We start from the raw sequence: 20,352 nt of genomic DNA, 5'->3' as shown, positions 1-20,352 counted from the left end.
TGGGAAACAGATGAATACGAAACTGAAGATTGCTGGATTGTTAAAGGCATGACCTGATGCCCCAAACGAGGATGACGTGAGAAAAACAGTTGAACAGAACCAAGCAAAGTCTAAGGCTTTCACATACAAGTGGCAGGGTGCTAAGAAACCAAAGTTTGAGTGTGGTTCCTTTGTTAGAATATGAATTTTATGCAAAGGGGACCATAAATTCACAGCTCCTCTTAAAATCATAGAGAAGAAGGGACCTTTAACTTATCGACTTTCTGATGGGCGGCTATGGAATGATTCTTATCTTGAACCTGCCCTATGCACCAAGAGGAGATTATACCAATACCCAGTCTTCATTGGATGACTTCACCGTAGTACTAACAGAACAAGACATTTCATTGGAACCGGGGCTTGAGAGACGGCCTGTCAGACCCAGATGACCACCTGTCTGGACTAGAGACTATGTTATGTAGTATCTACAGTGTTTTCAGTGTAATATTTCTGCTAACAGGATAGTGTCTTGTTTCATATTTGTTCCTGTGGTTAGAACAATAATGTTTATTTTAATTGGGAGAGTCTCTTAGGAGAGGAGGGAATGTGGTGTTTAGATGTTGCTTGTAATTATTAGAATTGGGAGCACTGGCTGTTGGGAATCTGAAAGGACAGGAAACAGGAAGGAGGGGGGAGGAATTGAGAGGCTGGGAGAGAGCTACAGAGGGTGCAGCAGCAGCTTGGTAAAGAGGTTTTCACTTTGAAAATAAAGTCCTGTTGAAGCTTAGTACCTTGCCTGGTTGATACAACAGATATGTTCTCCTTTTATTTTCCACATATGTCTGAGTCATCACAACCTCCTCTTCTTGATAGTGGTTTCTAAGTGCATCAGTCCTGCACGCTCCAGCACCTCTGTGTTTGTTATTTTGTCTTCCCACTTTACTTTCAGAATCTTACGCAGGCATCTCATGTGGAAGCTGTTCAATTTCCTGATGGGCTTAGCATATATAGTCCATGTTTCTGAACCATAGAGCAAGGATGACAGCACACAAATCTCATAGATTTGTATCTTCTCTTTAGTTGATAGTTTGCTGTTATTCCATACACGGCTCTGTAATAGCCTGAAATTCATAGCTGCTTTTCCGATTCTATAGCCAGTTCAGCTGAAGGTCAAGATACCATGCTAATTGTAGAATCCAAGTATCAAAAACTCTCGATGCCGCCAAGAGATCTATCCTCCAGAGTGATGTCTGGCATTGGTTCTTCCAACCCTTGGTACATGATCACAGTCTTCTTGAAACTAATTGTCAACCTGAAGCTCTTGCATGATGCAGAAAATCTACCCAAGAGATTTTGCAGGGAAGATTCATTATGGGCCACCAAGGCCACATCATCCGCAGAGAGGAAATCTCTCAGAACCAGCTCTTTCACCTTGATTTTTGCTCTAAACTTTACAATGTCAAACAAGTCTCCATCAATTCTGATTTGAAAATAAATGCCATCACTACTGTCCTTAAATTAATGAAGAAGCAGTAATGAAAAGTAGATGTTAAAGAGCGCAGGGGCTAAAACACACCCCTGTTTCATCCTGTTGTGAATGTCAAAGACATTTGATTCTATGTTTTCATACACTAGTTTCCTCATACCTTGATGTGAGGAATGAATGATGTTCAATAATTTGGGGGGACAACCCAGTTTCTTCAGAACAAAAAATGCCTTGGCTGTTGAACATATCGAAACTTAACCAAAAATATCATATCAACAGTGAAGCAGTGAACCTCATTGCTCCTTTTCTTTTTGCGAATACAGACTAACACGGCTGACACTCTGAAAACTTTCAGAATAGATTCTTTCACCTAGAAATTGAATCCTGGGGAAGATAATGCGAGTGACATCTTTTTCAATGATGTTCAACAGGGAGATACTGCTATTATTGTCACAATTGCTTCTATCCCCCTTGTTTTTGTATAGTTTTACAAACTGAACATCTTTGAAATCTTTCAGTACCACTTCCTCTTTCCAACAGAGTACTGTAATCTCATGAAGCCATCACGCAAAGTAGGATGACAGCAGCTCTTAAGAATAAGCTTGAAAAACTCTGAAAAAAGGAAACAGCAATGCAAAAGTATTTTTTAATCAGAAATTTAGGGCATTAGACTAAAGTGCGTCCTGATAACTTTAGAAGTCTTATTCTATTCTATTAGACAAGCTAATTTGTAAACCTCTAAAGAGACAAAGAATACAGACATTTCTGTGGTAATGGTAAGGCATGCAAAGTTTGGAAAAATACTGTGTATAGTTATAGCAGAGATCATAATCTAACAATGAGTGGGTCAGTCTCTTATCTGGGTTAGGACCCACTCCTGTAACCTGTACATATGCCCAACTCCAACTAACATAAATGGGTCTTGTGGGTATAGAACAACTAGCTAGTTAAGGCCCATTGAGATTGTAACCTAAGGAAAACTGTAGCAGGTCTTCCAGTTTTGATCATTGTTATTTCCATTCTTGCCATAGTTTAGTTCCCTTTGTTATAAAGCTAATCACAGTTCCACACATTCTATCTCAGCAGTAATTAAGAATTAAGCAACAAAACCTAATACATCATCCATTGCTTTGGAATTCAGTATTCTGACAGCAAAGAGAGTTCACTGCAAAGGTACAATATTCATCAATCAATTACATTCCTGAACAAATAGTATCATACCTGTGAAACAAAAACACACCAACAAATGGTGAAAGAGCTTCATTTCAAGTACAGAACTCTAATTTCTAATTAAAAAAGGAAACTCATTGAAAAAACCTTTGATACCTTTTCATACTGACAACAAAGGGAAAAATGTGCCCAATACCTGCTATTTTGGTATTTAGGGATATCTTCTTCTTCTTTATTTATTTGTATTACTATAACAACTAGGAGCCCACATCAAACATCAAGACATCATTGTGCGAGGCGCTGTACAAACACAGAACAAAGACAGTCCCTGTCCCAAAGACTTTACAATGTCAGAGGGATACAGTTAGATGTTCAAGGGAACAATGAGATGATATTGGTCAGCATAACAGGCAATGGTCGCAGCCCTGGGTGGATTTATTTAAATCAAAGTCATTTAAATCATGGATTTTAGTAATGATTTAAATCAGCAAGCAGAAAACTTTTAACATACATTTATTCTGATTTTTTCCCCTTTTTATTATTTTAGAAATTTTAGATACTGATTTATTTACTTGGGATTTGTGTCAAGTTTTGTTTGGATGGAAATTCAAAATCAACTAAAATGCACAAAACCAGCACTTTTTTTTTAATCAAAACACGTTTTGCATTTAAAATGAACTGATTTATTAAACAAAGGAAGTATTATCTATAGTTAGTTAATTGAACTGGTTATTTCTAGTCACTAGTTCTTCAGAGTTTTAGAACTAGTAGATCTGATTCTCTCGCACCTAGTTTTTATTCATAGATTGGAAGACAAAAACAGGATTTCTTGCTTCTTCAACTTACAATTGGTTTGTTAATTTTGAATGATCTTGTCATTGAACTAGTCGAATGAACTGTAATTAAAAAAAACCTCTGTACCTACAGAAGAGACTACTGCTGTCAAAAGCTGATTTAGCACTTCAACAAACCCTGATTCCAGAAGCTTAGCCAGTGACTTCCACCATTTCTGTGATTTGACTTTCTTTAAAACTTGGCAGCAAAAATGTACTACTTAATATTTTTTGTATTTAATTTAAATGATTTTAATAAATCATATTGAGACCGAAATTAGGTTATCAAATTAAAATGAAATTTTAAATAAAATTTATTTTAAAAAACCCTGTAATTAATTTAAATGAAAAGTCCAATTTAAATAACCTCCCTCAATTTTCTATATTTATTAAAAAAATCATTATGTTTTATCTACCCTGCGGCAGCCTAACAGTCATCAACTTTGTTTTAAGGAAGGCTTTGAAGGATGGTAATAAAGTAGCTTTATGGACATTAATGGAAAGTTCCTCCCAAACATGAGGGGCAGCAAGGGAGAATGCACAGAGATGCTTGTTTGAAAACTTAACAGATCGGAGGTGAGTACTGATAGCTCGAAAGCGAATGAAAGATAATAGAGGGGGCAGGGGATAGCCTGTGAAAGACCTTGAAAGTGATGAGAAGTAACTTATGTTTGATATGATAGAGAATGGAGAGCCAGTGGAGTGATGCAAAGAGAGGAGGGACATGGTCAAAGGGATGGACTAGGAAAATGGCCTTTGCAGCAGTATTCTGAATGGATATGCATGGGGCAAGACTGCATTTGTGAAGGTAAGGGGAAAAAGATGTTACAATAATATAATCATAGAACTGGAAGGGCCCTTGACAAGTCATCTAGTCCAGTCCCCTGCACTTGTGGCAATAATCAAGATGTAAAATGATGAGAGTGTGGAGAGATAGGACAAGCTTGCTAATATCTGCTAAGATGCTATGTGTGCTATAGGTTTTGCACAGATCTGTGAGCAATTGTTAATGACTTGTTGAAGTGGTTTCAATAAATCATCACAATGCCATATTTTTTCTTGTTTGCTCTGTTGGCATTCATTGTGGCATTTAGTTTGTTGCTTCAGAGAAGTATGGAATATATAGTTGATGATGCTTAAATGACCCACTGGCAGAACATGAAAACTTGCCATAGGGTCCATAATATGCCAAACATTTGTTACACCTGAATGTCAGTTTGCTTCATTATGTCTACTCAGAATTGAAGCTTCATGATGAACTCTATGGCCATTTTGATTTTCCTTCTGCACCCAAGAATAACCCTCCATGGCCAGCTCCCACTCCCTATAATCCTCCTATGGCTTCCTCCTGCACTGAGCAACTTGCCCTGTAGCTATTCTCTTCCCAAATATCTCTCTCCCTCTCCTAGTCCCCCCACATTAGCATGTACTAATGACTACCTGAAGTCTACTTTCTGCAGCCCCCATATATGGCTCAGCTTGCTCCTTGTCATGTTGCAAGCCACCAGCTCTCTCCTAGCTCCATAACCCATACAGAAAACACTGCCTATGGGCAGAGTTTGAGAAGAGGTGAAAAGAAGGAACTCCACGTTGGGATGCAGATACTGCAGCTCCTCAAGTCTGGGGCAGTAGGTGGAAGCACAGGGACCTGCCTGCTCTGCCTCCAGACTTGGAGGGCTCTTCTATAGTTAACCCCTAAAATGCCTCTAATTTCCCTTCTGCATCTACTCCTGCTGCCTGCTATCTATATGTACTCAGAATGGGGTGGAGAGGATTCAGCCAGAGGAGAAGTCCCCAGTGGCCACAAGTGGTATTACATCTTGCAGTTAATCAACCGCTGCTACGGCTAACAGCTGAGCCAAGACTGATTGCCAGTAATTATGAGCAGCCTCTGCTCATAGATCCTTTTAGTTGGGTCAGTCAGTGAGAAGTGCCCCCAGGAGAAAGTGAATCCAAGTGAGACAGTGACAGAATTTATGATGGGGGTAATTATATACTTGACTGAATATATTAATATACAAATATTCTGCTTGTGTACACAATCATTCATAATAATTATACATGCACTGTAGGCATGTGATGCCACATGTATTCAGCCCTGCATGCCTTGAGCTGAGATATACACATCTCCTAAAAGCAGTCACAACAAACACACCACTGTACTTTTAATCATAGCGATGCAAATTTCACCACCAGTGTTATGAAATCAGATGATATGAGAAGAGAGCAGATATTGCACAAGGGTATGTTTCTAGCATTGGTCCATTCAATAGTTTACAATGAAAGTTTTTTCCCTGTGACTTCCCAACACAGCAAAATGCCTCATTCTCCTTGACCTATTATTGTGGGGGAAAACTCAGTGAGGTTTCCCCTCCCTTTTGTCTTCTGTCAGAACTTTTTCTCTGAGAAGGGACAATCTAGCCCTTTGTTTTTCCAACATCTGGCAAATGGAGAGATCTGCCTCTGACTCTAATAGCATCCACAGACTGGGGTGAGGTATTATGAATTATGTTTTTTTAATTATCCTATTTTTGCTCTGGCGCTGCAACTTTCAATAGGTGTTACAGTATGTTTACTAATGAAATGACTCATTTGAACCAGTGCTCTACAGATTTAATTCTGCAAAAAACATTTTTGATGTGCTTCAGAAGTCTGAATTACCCAGATCTCTCCTAATTGGTGAAAGAGAATGCTGAGTATGGATGGCAGATGTGTTCTTAATTAATATCCTACTGGGTTAATCAGCAGAACCTTGGGAGCTGCTATGAGACTTTTGATGTACTCAGAAAATCTTAGCCTTGATCTATGGACTTCTCTTTAAACTACATTCAACTGTTCTAACTATTTGACTGTGTGATACTTGCAAATAGTAAACAGACTTTAGTCACGAGTTGTCTTTTTGTATAACCTAATTTCTGTGCTGTGCTTTGAATATTTCAGTTACACTTATGTTCAAAATTTAGTCATTGTTACATGCAAATTGAGCTTCTTTAGTAAACTTGTGACTGAGATATTTCTTACGGGTTTAAAAAAGTGCAGTGGCATATCTTCCAATTCATAAGTAAATCAATCACCCTGGAACCCCATGCTGTAATTTTTATTTGTTGTTTTAAAATATATGCTTTACTATAAGTGGGTTTGATACACATAAATGTCCTGGACTAACAGCACTAGCTAGAACCAAGTGTGCTCTCTGTACAAGCTTTCTTGCCCAGCTCTGGGATTACTGCAAATTTGATTACAATGCTCCTGCGTCCCGAGCGTCTCTTGAAGAAAGACTGTTATTGTAACAGTATTTGTGATGACTTTGTGAAGTAGGAAAATCTCCACAAAGCTGAGAAAATGTGATAAGAAGGATTATAAGTTAAGTCTCTGAAGGTGAAAAGATCTTATTTAACTCCTTGTTATCAGTCTCATATTTTTTTCTCCCCAATGTTTTCTATATCAAATTTTCAAAATTCTGTCTTGTGACATGAATGTGTGGCATCTCATTTAAAGCCACTGAGTTATTGAATTGCAGAATTTAATGGTATCTCTACACTGGCAAGTTTCTGCACAACAAGTTATACCACCTTTATTAAAGTGCTGGAATTAAACCACTGTTGCGTGTCCACACTGTACTCCTTGTGACAATAGAGCACATACACATTAGCAGTTCTTGCAACCGCAAAGAAAGCAGTGCATTGTGGTAATTATCTCACTGTGCAACTGCCTGCAGGGTGCTTTGGGAAGGGTTTGCAATGCCTCATGGAGCAGGCACAGCGTCTCATGATGCAGGTTTCCCAATACCATTGTTCCATGGGCATCCTACTACATTGCTAGTGGCTTTTCAACTGAAGGGAGGGGGGAACAGAGTGTGCGACAGGGAAAGTGTGTGTGTATGGACGGGGGAGGAGAGACTATTTTTTTTGGGGGGACAGAGCGTGTGTCAGCATGCTGTCTTGTAAGTTCAGACAGTGGCAGGAAGCAACCAGTCCTGGGGGAGGGAAACCCTGACATTAGCCCCCGCCTCCCGCCCCAGCTCTCTGCACAGCAATCTCTCTCTCTCACACACACACACACACACACACACACACACACACACACACCTCTGCCTCTGTTTCAACAGAATGAGCATTCCACATTAATGGTTTGCTTTGCGTCCTGGAGCAGATCAGCACAGCACACAATGGCTGTCAGAAACAGAGCTTTGAAAGGGGAGGGGCACATGTCTCCAGGGCAGCTGAGTTCAAAACAATGAGCAGAGCGGCCACTTGAGGGATTAGGGACACTTTCGGAGGCCAGTTGATTGCTTTCTGTGCTGTAATGTGTTACGCTGCCAATACAGCGCTGGACCCTCTGCGCTGAAAGGCTTACAACTTTTGTCGAGGTGGGTTTTTTTGCAACGCTTCAACTGAGGAGTTTCTGCTCACAAAGTGGCTTGGCAGTGTGTACACCTCGGGAGTTACCCCGCAGAAAGCTGCTTTACTGCGCAGTAACTTGCCAGTGTAGACAAGGCCTAATTATGTCTAATCAAATCTAATTGTAGAATTTGGTTCTTTTGGTTCAGACGGCATTTACCCCATGAATCAAACTCAGAGTTCTAATTAGCATGTCTTCAGCAGTGAATTGGGCACTGGGGGATCTGCATTAGTTTGGGGTGAGGAAGAGGCGGAAGACAAAATCATCTCCTCTAGCTGCTCTACCCTATCTGCTCCCAGTTGGGGGTTTAAGTAGAGGATCTGTGTAATCATTGATCCACTATACACGTCTTCACCATAGCCCTAATGCAAAACTTTCCTCTGCAACAACATGGAAACAAATGTCCAGAGAAAATAACTCTTCAGAATACAGGGAGCAAAGATCTCCTGTGCCAACTCATTCATCCTGCCCTTCATTCTTCTGGAGCAGAATCACATCAGTTCTGCTGCCTTTCAGATCTTCTTCTACTATGAAGTGGAAGCAGGACTTATTCCCCAATGAGTTAGAACCAGTAATAAATATGTTATACTGATCAAAAGAGATTTTTTTGGAAGAACACACCACCTACAATAATAGGGAAGAAGGCTGGTTTTCTTTGGCCCACCTTGTTACTTTAAGCTGTTCTTTGCACTTTTCCCTCACAAGCTCACAGTGCACTGGCTGTTTACAATTATATCACAGATCCTGTGTCAGCCTTATGGCTTTCATTCTGTTGGAACTTGCTTGAAACCTCCTCCAAAACCCAATATTAATGAGTTATTTTTTTAAAGACAACTCTTAGCTCTCAACCATCTAACTCAATTTCCCTTACTTGAGAAAAATTACATAATCTTGGTGCAGAAACTTGAAGGCATTTAGGAGCCTCATAGGAGTTAGGCACCTAAACATCTTTGAGGATCTGGGCCCAAGTTTTTTAACATGGTAATAATTATGTAAGATCATGATCTTATTCATAACCCGTGTTCTCTCTGCTCCCTTTATCTGTTATTGGGGTCCTGTTGTTTCTAAACTTTGATTGTAGTAAGCTTTTCATGTGGGCCTGATTCTCATTTACATTAGGTCCACGTTACACCAATGTATTTACACTCTTTAAGGACAGTTCAAACTGCCTAACAAACATAAAAGGCACTTTGTGTAAATGAGAGGCCTCATGTCTTTTCTCAACTCTGTAAAGTGTCTAGCAAATTATGGGCCTGATCCTGCAAAGAGAGATGGCCTAAATCCATAAAGGGATTAGGTGCCTAAAATGTTGATTTTACGTGCTTGAGTCTCGGTTTTAGGTGCCACTGCAATTCACAAAACTCCCTTTTAACTTTTAGCCCAGTGGTAAGAGCACTCATTCAGGATGTGAGAGATCCAGATTCAGTTGAGGGACAGAAAGAATTTGAATAGGGTTTTCCCTGTTCCCAGGAAGGCACCCTAACCACTGAGCTATGGGATATTCTGATATGGGGCTCCCTCAGTCTCTCCAGTTGAAGCTGTTCTACCTGGGATTAAATCCTTAAAGATACATTGAAGCAGGGGGACTGGCCCCGAGTCTCCCACCTCCTAGGTGGGTGCCCTAACTCCCAGGCTATGGTCATTGTTACTCTCTTTGCCCCCCTTACTATTTAAGAACTTTGCAAAAGTGGAACAGCTTCAACACGAGAGATTGAGCCTCTACAGCAGAATATTCTACAGCCCAGTGATTAGGGCACTCTTCTGAGATGTGGGAGACCCCTTGTCAAATCCTTTCTTCCCCTCCAACCCCCATGCAGAGGGGAAATTAAACCCAGGTCTTCCACTGGGTTTAATCACTGGTCTAAAAGGTATAAAAGAATTGCTTCTTCCTCATCCTCCAGCATTTCTTGGTACCTGCCATTGGCTAGTTTAAGTGGTAACCCACTTGGCATGTTGGCTTTTGTGGATCCCATTCTATAGCTACCTTGCTTGTCACCATGAAAGGTTTTCCTCCTTTCCCCCCCCCCCCCCGCTGCTGGTGATGGCTTATCTTAAGTGATCACTCTCCTTACAGTGTGTATGATAAACCCATTGTTTCATGTTCTCTGTGTGTCTGTATAAATCTCCCCTCTGTTTTTTCCACCAAATGCATCCGATGAAGTGAGCTGTAGCTCACGAAAGCTTATGCTCTAATAAATTTGTTAGTCTCTAAGGTGCCACAAGTACTCCTTTTCTTTTTGAAAATACAGACTAACACGGCTGCTACTCTGAAACTTGCACTGTATAGTGAATCTAGGCAGCTAATTTAGACTTTGTGGATCTCAGTACTGTTCAACATCCTGTAGCTTTTCCTTAAATTGAACTGTTCCATGTTAAACAGAGTATCCCTAGTGAGAGAGTCCATCGCCAGAGTTGCTACAGTTTTAAGATTAGCAGCATGAGAGTCACCCTGGGGATTCTCTTAAATTGGGAGACTCTAGGAGTACACGAAGAACAAATACAGCGACCACAAACACAATTACATGTAAGGAATCTTGACAGTATTATAAATTTCACTAAGCAGATAATTTAAGTTACAATCACAAACATATATATGAAACCCGAGAGAGTCCATGAAATAGCTCATGTTATATTCATACTCACGTATGCAAAGATATCATAGAGTCAGGTAGATTTCTCAATAGGTTGTCATCGATAGATGGGGGGTGGGTCTTCCCAACTTGATTCTTCCCATCCTTTTTATACCAGGGAATCTTTCTTATCCTGTGTTATGACCACGACTACCATGTTATGCATAGGCATGAGGGTCCCAAACCCCTTTTCCTTATCTCTACTTGCACACCCCATAAATTTTGGGGTACCCAAGTTCTCATAGATTGTTGAATTAGTTCCCCTTATTCTCATCAGATCCATAAACATGTTTCCATGGTAACCTCTGGTGAGAGCAGAACTTTCCATGATGTTACAACCAAGTGTGTTGCATTCTAGATGGGTACATTGCAGCATATTTTCCCAGACATTACTTATTGGCACATTCTTTACAGTAATATTTTAACTTTACTGGTACAGGGTTATTCCTGGGTCACCTATTTATGTCCACCCTCCTTTGGCCTGAGACCTACTATGGCTAAGCTGAAATCTCACAGGCCTCAGCCTCTAGGACTTCCATTATGGCCTTACCTTACTTATATAGCTAATACATACTCATCATTCCTAAATACTTGTCAATCTTATACGCCTATGTTCTATCCTACTTATATCTCTGCCTACAACTTTAAATCTATTCATCACACATTAACTCATATGTTATTTCATATGTAATCAACCACATAGATAACACAATTAAATGATTAAATGAAATAATTGGCAACAATGCCTAAAAGTTAAGCCTTGGAAATCCTAGTTACCTGGGGGAGGTGCAAAGTTTCCTCATCTCCCCTTACATTCCTGGAATTGAGGGAGCTCATTACCATTTAGAGGCACTCATACCAGGCAGTGCTCAAAAGATCAACCTCTCTCTAAATAAACAAACAATAATGTGTCATGTTTGGGAGGGGAGATCCTACAATGCAGTAACTAATAAAGAACTAAAAGATGTTTTATAGCATTCAAGTAAACCAGACATATTTCCTCCAAATTGGGGTGAAAAGATGTAACAATCTTGCATAAGATTTTAATTAATGTCCATGTAACTAAAAATGTATTTAATTCATAATAACACTATGAGAAAACATATTGACGTCTAATTATGGATCATAGAATTTGCTGCAGTGAAAGTGTGGTGCATCTGTTCAGTGAAACATAATCATGGAGAATGTTAAATGGCAAAATATAATGAAAATTTGAACTGATACATAAATGAGGCCATTAAACACATCACAGTGTGAGACAAAAAACAGTTTGGATATTCAAGCAAAGAGCTCATAGATAGGGTACTGTAGATGGTAATAGAAAGCAATATTGTCTAGTAAGGGGTTTTTGGTTATTGTTTTCTTGTGAATAGCAGGATTTCAGCTGTTGGAGGTTCTTAATGGAGAATGCTCTCTGGAAGTTAACATGAAAATTTTCAATACTTAGCTGACAATCAGAGAAATAACTTCCGTGTCTACTCACAATAAATGTTTCATTCTTTGCAGCTAGCACTTTAGTTATTGTGCTTGATTCTTCTCTTACAGTACAGCAGTTTTACACTGGTATAATGGAATTAACTTCATTGGAGATATTCCTGATTTACACTGTAAAAAGAGAATTGGAAACATTACATTTTAAACAAAAAGCGTCTGGCTTCTTTGATTAGTAATCTTGATAGTCTAAAAATAAACTGAGTAAAATACTAGAAAATGTACAGTAGGGAACAATCCTGCATTGGCATGGAGATAGAAAAGATCATTTACTCCTACCCATTCTCTCTCTCACTTCTATGATTCTATTACGCACCTTGTGTCCTTCATACTGTAAAAAGATAGACTCCTACACGTTAAGCAAAGGTCACTACAGAAGTACAAAAATTGTTACAGCCTGGTTCTGTAAACATAAAGTCTTAAAATAGTATCAAAGATATATAGGCCTGTTGAATAAAGTGCTATTTTTATATAGTCACATTTCAGAATAGACACATTAAGTTATTCATCCATTTGTCATGACTGTGGAAGTGTCCAGTTAAATTCATAGCCCTTAAATAGGCTATTTTATATTGTAATATACAACAAGAAGATGACTAATTAATAAATGTGGTAAATTACACCTTAACAAACATGGTTGCAATCTTGGAAGTTGGAAGCCAGTGGTTACCTAAGTGTTGTATTTACTAAAACAAGGCGCAGTAGACCTTCAGTAAGCTGTGTAGGGGTGTGAAGAATATTTTTGCTTTGACCTTATTGAAATGAAGTCCTTCAATAACTTTGTCACTAATTTTGATGGATTTGATACAGTCCTATGAAATGTTTCAGTTGTGTTGAATCAGCATTATCTGATGAAAAACTGTCCCATCAGAATCTTTTAAACCAGCTCTAATGGAGAGCACAGGAGGGATAGTCTCCATTTCAGTTCCAATGCCCAATGTCCACAATAGCTTCCACTAACCAGGAGGAGAAATTGCAATCAAAGCTCTGCTCATAGCAAAATTCCTAGGCTAAAGCATGCTTAGTTTCTCTGTGGGGATGTCAAATATGCACTCCAGTTGCCATATAGGAGCTGTGCGCAGATGGAATTTGCAGACAATTTATCTACCAAACTCTTGCAGGCCTTTACTAAATATATGTTATTTTTTCTTTACTGATACTAATATGGCTTCTTGTCAACTCCATGCTACAAAGTGGAGAGGCGCTAGGGATCCTCAATGAAATGGCTGAAAGCAAATAACACGGGCAAAGCAACATATGTCCCCCTAATTTTTTTCTTGGAAATAACAGGATTGTTTTTGATGAATGGTGGTTGAATTTTTCAGAAAGAGGCAGACATCTAGCATGGTTCAGCCTGAATGGTTAGAATTTGGCAAAGTTATAAGCAACCGATCAAAATGTTGGGAAGGGTAAACACCTTTAAAATCCCTCCTGGCCAGAGGAAAAACCCTTTCACCTGTAAAGGGTTAAGAAGCTAGGATAACCTCACTGGCACCTGACCAAAATGACCAATGAGGAGACAAAATACTTTCAAAGCTGGAGGGGGGGGGGAGAAACAAAGGTTCTCTCTGTCTGTGTGTTGCTTTTTCCAGGAACAGAAAAGGAATAGAGTCTTAGAACTTAGTAAGTAATCTAGCTAGATATGCGTTAGAGTCTGTTTTGTTTAAATGGCTGATAAAATAAGTTTTAGATTCATAGATTCATAGATACTAAGGTCGGAAGGGACCATTCTGATCATCTAGTCCGACCTCCTGCACAACGCAGGCCACAGAATCTCACCCACCCACTCCTACGAAAAACCTCACCTATGTCTGAGCTATTGAAGTCCTCAAATCATGGCTTAAAGACTTCAAGGAGCAGAGAATCCTCCCTCAAGTGACCCATGCCCCATGCTACAGAGGAAGGCGAAAAACCTCCAGGGCCTCTCCAATCTGCCCTGGAGGAAAATTCCTTCCCGACCCCAAATATGGCGATCAGCTAAACCCTGAGCATATGGGCAAGATTCACCAGCCAGATACTACAGAAAATTCTTTCCTGGGTAACTCAGATCCCATCCATCTAATATCCCATCTCAGGGGATTAGGCCTATTTACCCTGAATATTTAAAGATCAATTAATTACCAAAATCCCATTATCCCATTATACCATCTCCTCCATAAACTTATCCAGTAGAATCTTAAAGCCATATAGATCTTTTGCCCTCACTGCTTCCCTTGGAAGGCTATTCCAAAACTTCACTCCTCTGATGGTTAGAAACCTTCATCTAATTTCAAGTCTAAACTTCCTGGTGGCCAGTTTATACCCATTTGTTCTTGTGTCTACATTGGTGCTGAGCTTAAATAATTCCTCTCCCTCTCTGGTATTTATCCCTCTGATATATTTATAGAGAGCAATCATATCTCCCCTCAACCTTCTTTTAGATAGGCTAAACAAGCCAAGCTCCTTAAGTCTCCTTTCATAAGACAAGTTTTCCATGCCTCGGATCATCCTAGTAGCCCTTCTCTGTACCTGCTCCAGTTTGAATTCATCCTTTTTAAACATGGGAGACCAGAACTGCACACAGTATTCTAGGTGAGGTCTCATCAGTGCCTTGTATAATGGTACTAAAACCTCCTTATCCCTACTGGAAATGCCTCTCCTGATGCATCCCAAAACCGCATTAGCTTTTTTCACAGCCATATCATATTGGCAGCTCATAGTCATCCTATGATCAACCAATACTCCAAGGTCCTTCTCCTCTTCCGTTACTTCTAATTAATGCATCCCCAACTTATAACTAAAATTCTTGTTGTTAATCCCTAAATGCATAACCTTACACTTCTCACTATTAAATTTCATCCTATTACTATTACTCCAGTTTACAAGGTCATGCAGATCCTCCTGTATAATATCCCGATCCTTCTCCGAATTGGCAATACCTCCCAGCTTTGTATCATCTGCAAACTTTATTAGCACACTCCCACTTTTTGTGCCAAGGTCAGTAATAAAAAGATTAAATAAGATTGGTCCCAAAACCGATCCCTGAGGAACTCCACTGGTAACCTCCCTCCAGCCTGACAGTTCGCCTTTCAGTAGGACCCACTGTAGTCTCCCCTTTAACCAATTCCTTATCCACCTTTTGATGTTCATATTGATCCCCATCTTCTCCAATTTAACTAATAATTCCCCATGTGGCACAGTATCAAACGCCTTACTGAAATCTAGGTAAATTAGATCCACTGCGTTTCCTTTATCTAAAAAATCTGTTACTTTTTCAAAAAAGGAGATTAGGTTGGTTTGGCACGATCTACCTTTTGTAAAACCAGGTTGTATTTTGTCCCATTTACCATTGACTTCAATGTCCTTAACTAATTTCTCCTTCAAAATTTTTTCCAGGACCTTGCATACTCCAGATGTCAAACTAACTGGCCTGTAGTTACCCAGATCACTTTTTTTTCCTTTCTTAAAAATAGGAACTATATTAGCAATTCTCCAATCATTTGGTACAACTCCTGAGTTTACAGATTCATTAAAAATTCTTGCTAATGGGCTTGCAATTTAAGGTGCCAATTCCTTTAATATTCTTGGATGAAGATTATCTGGGCCCCCCGATTTAGTCCCATTAAGATGTTTGAGTTTCATTTCTACCTCAGATATGGTAATATCTACCTCCATATCCTCATTCCCATTTGTCATGCTATCATTATCCCTAAGATCCTCTTTAGCCTTATTAAAGGCTGAGGCAAAGTATTTGTTTAGATATTGGGCCATGCCTAGATTATCTTTAACCTCCACTCCATCCTCAGTGTTTAGTGGCCCCACTTCTTTCTTAGTTTTCTTCTTATTTATATGGCTATAGAACCTTTTACTATTGGTTTTAATTCCCTTTGCAAGGTCCAACTCGACTTTTAGCCTGTCTCACTTTATCCCTACATGTTCTGACCTCAATAATCAATAATAATCAATTTCCTTGCTGATCCCACCCATCTTCCACTCCCTGTATGCTTTCTGCTTCTTCTTAATCACCTCTGTAAGATGCTTGCTCATCCAGCTTGGTTTACAACTCCTGCCTATGAATTTTTTCCCCTTCTTGGGATACAGGCTTCCGATAGCTTCTGCAGCTTTGATTTAAAGTAATCCCAGGCCTCCTCTACCTTTAGATCCATAAATTCTTCAGTCCAATCCACTTCCCTAACTAATTTCCTTAATTTTTTGAAAGTCAGACAAGTTGTGCTGAATGGAATGTATATTCCTGTTTTTGTGTCTTTTTGTAACTTAAGGTTTTGCCTAGAGGGATTCTCTATGTTTTGAATCTGATTACCCTGTAAAGTATTTACCATCCTGATTTTACAGAGGTGATTCTTTTACTTTTTCTTCAATTAAAATTCTTCTTTTAAGAACCTGATTGCTTTTTCATTGTTCTTAAGATCGAAGGATTTGGGTCTGTGTTCACCTATGCAAATTGGTGAGAATTTTTATCAAGCCTTCCCCAGGAAAGGGGATGCAGGGTTTGGGAGGATTTTGGGGGGAAAGACGTTTCCAAGCGGGCTCTTTCCCTGTTATATATTTGTTAGACGCTTGGTGGTGGCAGCAATAAAGTCCAAGGGCAAAAGGTAAAATAGTTTGTTCCTTGGGGAAGTTTTAACCTAAGCTGGTAAAAATAAGTTTAGGGGGTTTTCATGCAGGTCCCCACACCTGTAACCTAGAGTTCAGAGTGGGGAAGGAACCTTGACATGGTGGCAGAGCGGTGGGATTAAGTTGAAATCATTTTGAGATCAATTTGAGATTTTTTGAACAAGAAGCACAGATTTTAAAACGGATTTTTTTTTTCCTTTGGGCTGCTGGAAAGTAGGTTTTCAGCTGAAAGCCGTTAGTTTTTTTTGTCTCTGCTTGGGGGCCAGAGCCTTGTCTTTTATGAGCTGAAGTTTTCTCTACCTAAAGGCAGGGTAGTTAACCTCCTGCAGGGAAATTCACAAGTCTTCACAGACCTGAAGAAGTTTTTTTTTTTTTTTTTTTTTGTTACCTAAGAGCAACTAGAGGGGTTTTCTGTCTATTTGCCTGGAGACAAAGGTGTTAGGGGTTTTTTTAAGGATTTTTCTGTAGGCTGACAATCACTATCAGAGAACATAGGTAACTGGTTACAGCACAGCAAAATTTTACAAGCCAAGCTTTTTGTTTGTTTTATTTCTAACTCTCAGGTGTAAAGTTAGTTAAAAACAGAAAAGCAAACATGACAGAAACCAAGGCACAACACAAATTGGAGTTAACCAGACTGCAGCTAGCGAAAGAGGCAGAAAATCCCTAGAGACTGCCCACAGGAGAGCTATGGAGGCAAAGGACAAAGAAATGGAGGCCGCGAAAGAGGCAGAAAAAAACCCAAGAGGCTGCCCACAAGAGCAGACCGCCCGAGAGGCAGGGCAAGCTGGAACGAAACGGGTGGAGGGAGGAGAGAGGAATAACCCTGGTCACAGTTGGAGCGGATACCAGAAGGGACACCCTCAGACCACACCCTACTAACAGGGACAAACCATCCCGATGAGTCGAAAGAATAGTAAATATGGCAGGCGACCAGCTTGGCTTAATGGTGAAATCTTAGCGGATCTTAAACATAAAAAAGAAGTTTACAAGAAGTGGAAGGTTGGACATATGACCAGGGAAGAGTATAAAAATATTGCTCGGGCATGTAGGAAAGATATCAGGAGGGCCAAATCGCACCTGGAGCTGCAGCTAGCAAGAGATGTCAAGAGTAACAAGAAGGGTTTCTTCAGGTATGTTGGCAACAAGAAGAAAGCCCAGGAAAGTGTGGGCCCCTTACTGAATGAGGGAGGCAAGCTAGTGACAGAGGATGTGGAAAAAGCTAATGTACTCAATGCTTTTTTTGCCTCTGTTTTCACTAACAAGGTCAGCTCCCAGACTGCTGTGCTGGGCATCACAAAATGGGGAAGAGATGGCCAGCCCTCTGTAGAGATAGAGGTGGTTAGGGACTATTTAGAAAAGCTGGACGTGCACAAGTCCATGGGGCCGGACGAATTGCATCCGAGAGTGCTGAGGGAATTGGCGGCTGTGATTGCAGAGCCCTTGGCCATTATCTTTGAAAACTCGTGGCGAACGGGGGAAGTCCCGGATGACTGGAAAAAGGCTAATGTAGTGCCCATCTTTAAAAAAGGGAAGAAGGAGGATCCTGGGAACTACAGGCCGGTCAGCCTCACCTCAGTCCCTGGAAAAATCATGGAGCAGGTCCTCAAAGAATCAATCCTGAAGCACTTAGAGGAGAGGAAAGTGATCAGGAACAGTCAGCATGGATTCACCAAGGGAAGGTCATGCCTGACTAATCTAATCGCCTTTTATGATGAGATTACTGGTTCTGTGGATGAAGGGAAAGCAGTGGATGTATTGTTTCTTGACTTTAGCAAAGCTTTTGACACGGTCTCCCACAGCATTCTTGTCAGCAAGTTAAGGAAGTATGGGCTGGATGAATGCACTATAAGGTGGGTAGAAAGCTGGCTAGATTGTCGGGCTCAACGGGTAGTGATCAATGGCTCCATGTCTAGTTGGCAGCCGGTGTCAAGTGGAGTGCCCCAGGGGTCGGTCCTGGGGCCCGTTTTGTTCAATATCTTCATAAATGATCTGGAGGATGGTGTGGATTGCACTCTCAGCAAATTTGCGGATGATACTAAACTGGGAGGAGTGGTAGATACGCTGGAGGGGAGGGATAGGATACAGAAGGACCTAGACAAATTGGAAGATTGGGCCAAAAGAAATCTAATGAGGTTCAATAAGGATAAGTGCAGGGTCCTGCACTTAGGATGGAAGAATCCAATGCACCGCTACAGACTAGGGACCGAATGGCTCGGCAGCAGTTCTGCGGAAAAGGACCTAGGGGTGACAGTGGACGAGAAGCTGGATATGAGTCAGCAGTGTGCCCTTGTTGCCAAGAAGGCCAATGGCATTTTGGGATGTATAAGTAGGGGCATAGCGAGCAGATCGAGGGACGTGATCGTTCCCCTCTATTCGACACTGGTGAGGCCTCATCTGGAGTACTGTGTCCAGTTTTGGGCCCCACACTACAAGAAGGATGTGGATAAATTGGAAAGAGTACAGCGAAGGGCAACAAAAATGATTAGGGGTCTAGAGCACATGACTTACGAGGAGAGGCTGAGGGAGCTGGGATTGTTTAGTCTGCAGAAGAGAAGAATGAGGGGGGATTTGATAGCTGCTTTCAACTACCTGAAAGGGGGTTTCAAAGAGGATGGCTCTAGACTGTTCTCAATGGTAGCAGATGACAGAACGAGGAGTAATGGTCTCAAGTTGCAATGGGGGAGGTTTAGATTGGATATTAGGAAAAACTTTTTCACTAAGAGGGTGGTGAAACACTGGAATGCGTTACCTAGGGAGGTGGTAGAATCTCCTTCCTTAGAGGTTTTTAAGGTCAGGCTTGACAAAGCCCTGGCTAGGATGATTTAACTGGGACTTGGTCCTGCTTTGAGCAGGGGGTTGGACTAGATGACCTTCTGGGGTCCCTTCCAACCCTGATATTCTATGATTCTATGATTCTATGATACTACCGGGGGCAGCCCAAGGCCCCAACTACACACCAAGGAATACTCCAGACACCTTATTGTCCTGTCACACCTTTCTCCAGCAACCCACTTCGCCCCAGTGATCCGTCAGCTGGACGATGTTTTAAATGTAATGAGCTGGGGCATGTGAAGGCCAACTGCCCCAAGAACCCCATCAGATTATAGTTCATTGCACCAGAATCACACCAGAGGTCCTCAGGCTCAGATACCTCCCAGATACCCTTGGAGCAGAGGGAAACTGTGAGTGTGGGCGGGAAGAACACCAGAGCACAAGTGTTGGCTATCCATGCTTCCTTAGTGGACTCCAATTTAATCGACCCAGAGATCCCAGTGACAATTCAATCCTTCAAGTCCAACTCTTGCAATTTGCCTACAGCCAAGTTGCCTGTCCAGTACAAGGGCTGGTCAGGAATGTGGACTTTTGCAGTCTGTGATGATTATCCCATCCCCATGCTGTTAGGGAAGACTTGTCCAATCATGTGAAGCTAGCCAAGAGGGTGGGAATGGTCACCCGCAGCCAGGCTAAACAAGCCATCATGCCTAGCTCTGTTCCAGAAACTTCTACCAGGACCTGGTCAGAGGTGATGGACCCAGACCCCAGGCCAATGTCTGCAACAGTAGTAGTGGATCCAGTCCCAGAGACCCAGACAGAGCCAGTCACAGAACCGGAACTGGCGGAACAACCAGCACCAGACCCATTGCCAGCACTGAATCCAGTACTTGCAAACCCAACACCAGAGGGCCCCACCAAACCTGAACCGGCAGCAGCCGATAACCCTACACCAGAGGCTCACCCGGTGCCT

This window comes from Dermochelys coriacea, chromosome 5 (assembly GCF_009764565.3).
Source record: "Dermochelys coriacea isolate rDerCor1 chromosome 5, rDerCor1.pri.v4, whole genome shotgun sequence".
NCBI classification, from domain to species: Eukaryota; Metazoa; Chordata; order Testudines; family Dermochelyidae; genus Dermochelys; species Dermochelys coriacea.
Note: the sequence above shows the minus strand (reverse complement) of the source record.